The following is a 6,179-nucleotide window of genomic DNA, read 5'->3' on the forward strand; positions in this document are numbered from 1 at the left end:
GTGTCAGAATGTGGACAGAGGGAATATTATGGGATGATTGGTATTATATTGAAGAGTTTGACGACTGTAATGTGTCTGCCAATTTTGGTGAGTTTTTGAGCATGTTCAGGGGGTCTAATAAGCACTTTAATGAGGGAGAGAGTCATTGTTTCCTCTGCTGAGTCATGTGACCAGCTGTGTGGAACTACTAATCAGTGTGTGACATCATCACAGGAATGCAGCAGCCCTGGGAGAGGATCAAATTTCCAAGATGAAAGAACTACTCATCCTAGACCAGAATGTTGACCTTATCTGTGTAAAAATATGATTTTCTTAAAGAACATTTTGTGAGGAATCCAACCATGTCATTTTTAAAGCTGTGCAACTTTTACTTTTTTGTCTAGAGGCCCAAATGCTCAGCGAGGGCTGCTCTCCCATCTGTTAACATTGCGTGGTCGGCGACTTTGAGGGCTCGCCATTCGAAAACCGGGCCAGAAACAACAACTTCCCCTACAACTTTTGTAGAACAGGGTCTGGTCTGTCATGTGAGGCAATTTTCAAGCCTGTACCATTTTTGGTTATTGACAAGTTAATGTTTGTAGAAAGGCTAAAAATTCTGAAAACTCTTATTTTGGCGGGCAAATTGCCGGTTTCCTGTTGGAGCAACGCAAAAATACCTCCTATATTTTTTGTGCGTCTCAATGAGACGAACGTTTTGATGTTGGTTTCATGTGTCTACGACATTCCTGGCCCGAGCTAGATCCATTTTTGTGTGTTTTTGAGTGGTCTTTAGAGGTTTTTTGGCTGTAGAGAGATTATTATGGGATGGCGGGGGTCATGTTTGGTATTTTATCGAATTTTTCCGCGATTGTGAGGTGCGTGCCAATTTTGGTGAGTTTTTGAGCATGTTTAGGGGTTCAAATTAGCGATCATTGACGGGGCGGAATAATAATAAGAAAAAAAAAGAAACGCAGCAGGAACAATAGTGCCCTCGGCCTTCGGCCGAGGGCACCTTCTAGCCCTGCTAGAAGGTGCCCTGGCTCAGGCCGAGGACCCTAATAAATAAATAAATATTATTAATAATCAAATAATAATCATTGAAAAAATCCTTTTTTTTTACTTTGGCCATCACACAACATCAAAGAGTCTAAGAGTCTAATTGAGCTAGACTTGTTAATAGATCAATATCGCCCCCTGGTGGTTTGGAGTGACCTCACTGCTATTGAAGGTAAATTAATTCAGGGAGTGTAATAAACGCCAGTAGAGGGAGATGATACCAAATTGTTTAAGTCCATCTAAACTTTATCACTAATACTCATACTCACTCAGTAACAGTTCTAAGAAGGACATTAAACAGAAAGTTTAACAGATTATGATGACATATTATGTTTCCTGTTTGATAAAGTCAGAGGCATCCCTTTTTTAAGGGATAGGGCTCACAAAACTTTTGGCCTCCAGTCACCTTGAAATTAGTTTCATAGACTGCAGACCACAGTTGTGCTGAGATGGTTAAATGTTGCTAAAAGCTGCAGCACCTAACCCTAACTAGCAGGCCAGTCCAAAAAGGGACTAATATTCCTTTGTAATATAACAGGAAGGTTAGAAGCAGCATGGTTTTCTCAGATGTCATGTGGCACCAAATTATAGAAAAAAAATCACAATATCATAGGTTTGTTCGGAGATATAACTTCAGTTTTTGTAAATGAATTTATGACAATGGAAAAAACAGGCAACTTCTGTTCACTCAGGATTTTTATTATTTTTGGAATCTTTAGGATCTCCTGTTAGAGGGAACTTTCACTGTAAAGGGATTTGAAAAATACAGTCCCTCCCTAGTGCACAAACAGTTGTCAGTTACAGCGAGTCAAATTCATTTTTCTGTGTGTGAACTTTATAACAAACCAAACAACAGATATAATGTGAACACAATAATTTTTTAATAAAATAAATGAGCCTTTGACTTATGATATTGGCTCATCAAAGTCTTAATGACGAAAGCAAAGAGTTCTTGAATGAAGTATATTTTTTTCGTCTTTGTACATGAAACTGATGAATGTTTGAAGCTACAGAACACGACCCAGTGACATTTAAAGGTTGTGAGATGTATTTGATGATCTTGAGGACCTACTAAGGAGTCCTGGTGTATTAAAAAAGAGGAATTGTGCTTTCTAGATTTTAAACATAGATATAAAGTAACAAAACGGCGGATGATCATACTAAACCTGTGCAGATTTTCAAGCCTCTACCTATTTATGTGTTGCAGAAATCAGCAGATACAGATCCCCCTCTCTGGTTCACGACACGTTGGTTGAGGGGTTTATCAACCAGGTCTGTCCCTGACAGGCCTTCAGATATGGAATGAATATCCTATCTTAAATCAAGAGCATTTTTTATTGATTTGAGAGCAGAACTGTATTGATTTCACGCTCAGATTTTGTGATAATGGGTGCGTCTCAATGCGTTAACTTCGTGCTTCCTCCGTCCTATCTCCTCCATGACACCGGAAGTACTTTCCCAGTCGCCATTTTGAAGACTGTCCCAAAGCGATAATTGCACTCAGAGGAGAGAGGAGAGAGGAGAGAGGAGACTGATCGGAGGAGCTATGATCGAGGAGACACGAGAGCCGGCTTTGCGGGAGTCTTTTCACTGACCAACACGCCCCCATATTGAATATCACTCTCTGATTGGACGCTGCAGCAGCTCAGACTTCACATGAAACTTCACAAACACAACAGAGTTTAATGAGAGAAAAGACGAGCTGAGGACAGGCACAGAGGATCATTCAGAAACTGATCATAAATCTGGTAATAAAGTGTTCGCTGTGAGTTTAAAGCACAAAACACTGAACGCAACCATCATCAAATCAATATAATCAGAGGATTAATACAGAAAACTGACTGATCAATAATATCTTCCTGAGACACAATAAGGTGGGTTATATTGATAGTAATATAACCCACTTTATCTGATCGTGAACTCTGAAGCTTCAGAGTTCACGATCAGATGGGCTCAAGATAAAGGATAAATAATTCATAAATAATCTCACAATTACGCATTTTACCCGAAAAGTGATCCGTGAGCTTCTAAACAGCACACAGAATAAACAGAGAGCAGGTTTTCTTTATGGTAACACGTTTGTTAAACAGGTTAAAGGAACAGACAAAGCTCTGTTTCTGTTTCTGTTTGATCAGAGTTATTACAGCGCACATGTGCAGACACACAAACAGCTGTTAGAGCTGACTGACAGATGATCCAGAGGTGATCAGCTGATGCCATCTTCACTGAAACTCGTCGCTTCATGTGACGCTCTGAAGGAGAGGATGTCCCATTGCCCTGAAAACGAATCTCCTCCATCCTCTCTCCTCTCTTCATTTCCTCGCGTCTCTCCCATCATCTCTGGTGGGAGGGACTAAGACGCAAGAGAACAACACAAGTGTCTCAGGCGGAAACAGATAAACAAAGAAAATATAACGTATGAAATACAAAAGAAACTCACTCCCACGCTTCTTTGGCTGCATTTCTTTTTTTATTGAAGATTTTTTCATGTTTCATTCTCGCTTGAATAAATTATTTTGTTTTTTGTAAATATTAAACACTCAAACACGAACTGTCTGAACAAATGCGAGGCAGGCCTTAATCAATGACATGCACATCTTAAGCTGTGAACATCTGCATGACAATAATTAAATATTTGTGTTAGTTTTACAGTATTTGTGCAGGCACATATGCCTGGAACTTACATTTGTATGTTGCTTCCTCCATGGCTGACACCGGACACAATTTAGCGCTGCACGTGTTCAGCGAGTCGGCATCGGTGCAGACTCGCTCGTGGAGGGTTTTATGGCCCACTACCCCTCCCCGTGGATCGGTTTGGGATGGCCCTTAATGTGGCGGACCCTCCGCGAGAACGCGCAAACAGAGGGGTAGTGGGTAGGGAGAGTGTGTAGGGGGCGGTTTGAAAAAGGCCCTCAGTCATCCGGGTGTTTTTCTCATACTACAACTCTGACATTTGTTCGCATACTGCATACTGAATACTGCATACTGCATTTTGGTCGAATCAGTAGGCACTGCTAGTATAGTATGCAAATTCGAAAACAGCCCCTGTATCGATGCTCACTTTGACAGGAAGTGCAACAGCGAAATGGATGAGGAAACAAGTGCCACATGTGTAAAATAAGTTCCCCACACCTCTATCACTAACAGAAACTCACAAGAAGCGTGGTTTAGAAAGATTAAACGAAACAAGCAAATCCTACTTGTTGCAGACATTTTTATTTATGCACACTTTATATTTATTTGTGTTCACTTAAACAGGGGTGGAGTCTTGGACAGTGTTATAGGTGTGCTCACCAGGTGAGAGGGCGTGTTTTTTGACTGGATGAGCACACAGTTCTTTGACCATGACGAACGGCTTCTTTTGTATTTTGATTTATTATAAGAATAAAGCTGCAAATCAAGAGAGAAGCCCCTGACTGCAGCCTGCAGAACGAGGCGTGCCTCAACGTGGGCGGGGTTAAACGCGTTGCGCTCTACCCGGCTTTACCCAGGCTGTTTTCGAATTCGCCTACTACATACTGCTTATTAAAGTAGTATGTAGTAGGCACTGCCTACTACATACTACTTTCATAAGCAGTATGTAGTATGACTGTTCAGTTGGGTTAATTTTTGTAGTATGCTACGCTGGTTTTCAGTTCGAAGAAAACGGAAGTTGGCTACGGCCGACTTTTTTTCCCAAAAAAAACTTTATTGAAAATGTAGAAAATAAACAAACCACGAGTAACTTATCTGCAAATATATTGCCAGAGAGAGCATTTTATATAAACTTTCAGTGGTGGAGATGATGAGGATTTAAAGATAAAAAAAGAAATGGCTCTCATATTTATATTCCTCTGCTACTCCGGTTGTTGTTGCTCCGCCCTCAGCCATTTTCACTTCTGATATGGGACCTGGCGCGTTGCATTGTGGGTAACAGTATGCGAAGCAGACTGGTCCGATGCATACTGTGGATTTTTCCCATTTCAGTACGTCATCCGGGTGTTTTTCTCATACTGCAACTCTGACATTTGTTCGCATACTGCATACTGCATACTGCATTTTGGTCGAAACAGTAGGCACTGCTAGTATAGTATGCGAATTCGAAAACAGCCACTGTGAGGCTTGCCGTCTTCTTCTTCACATTTTACAAGTTTCCACGCACAATACTGCCACCTACAGGATTCGGGAGTTTATCTTGAGATGATTAAATTCAGGCTCGCCATGTATATTTTCTATAACTTGGGAGATTAGTTATTTTGATTTTAGGATATGTACACTCTTGGTTTATGTTTTTTGGTAGCACTTTAGATTACAGCCCGCGTCTTACAGTGTAGTTTCCCGTCTCTTACAGTGTAGTTTCGTCAACTGTAGGGGTAACTCTCACACATGTACCTTGACATTTTGCGGTACCTATCGGGTAGTTATGCTCGCGTCTTACAGTGTAAGTCCCGGAGTCTTACAGTGTAGTTTCCCGTGTCTTACCATGAACTTATCAAAACAGTGTAATTTTCCTGGACATATGCTCTAACTATGCAAACCTTGATGTATCACTTCCTCTTAAGAATCAGCATGGATAAAGATTATGTAGACCAATGATAAAGTTAAAAGCTGTAATGTATTGATGAGTATGGGTTTCACATAATAATGATATTCAGACGTATAAAATATCTTTATTTTTTTATACACACAGAGACCCCACATTGTAATTCTCCTTTTAAGTTACTGATCCATTAAGATCACACTTGTCTTTGCTTACTGGCTAACTATCCAGTATTTTCTGTTATAAATTGCCTTTGTTCTTCGTTGATGTGTTGTAAGCATTTTGTATATAATTTTATTCAGGCAACTTGGAGGGCAGACCGGGGTCCTTAGGATTTTGCGTATTTGCGTTCATGCCTTTATGCGGGCAGCCTGGGGTCCTAAAAGTTGTATATCCCGAACGGAGATTCCGCGATTGTTTAAAAGCATCTTCAAAACATCTTATAAGTTATCAGTGATGCATTCTTGAGGAAGTAAGTACTTTAATAGCTTACAAGTTATCTTTAAGGAGTGTTGAGAGGGGAATAAACATTTAGTTTGTTTGATTATGTGGCAGGAATTTTGGCTCTTGTTTCCCTTACGTTGCACTGCTAATGCTAAATAGCTAGTGGGCGCATCATTAACGT

This window comes from Halichoeres trimaculatus, unplaced genomic scaffold, assembly GCF_033239565.1.
Source record: "Halichoeres trimaculatus isolate MK-OKI-2021-1 unplaced genomic scaffold, fHalTri1.1 fHalTri1_scaffold_16, whole genome shotgun sequence".
Classification (NCBI taxonomy): domain Eukaryota; kingdom Metazoa; phylum Chordata; class Actinopteri; order Labriformes; family Labridae; genus Halichoeres; species Halichoeres trimaculatus.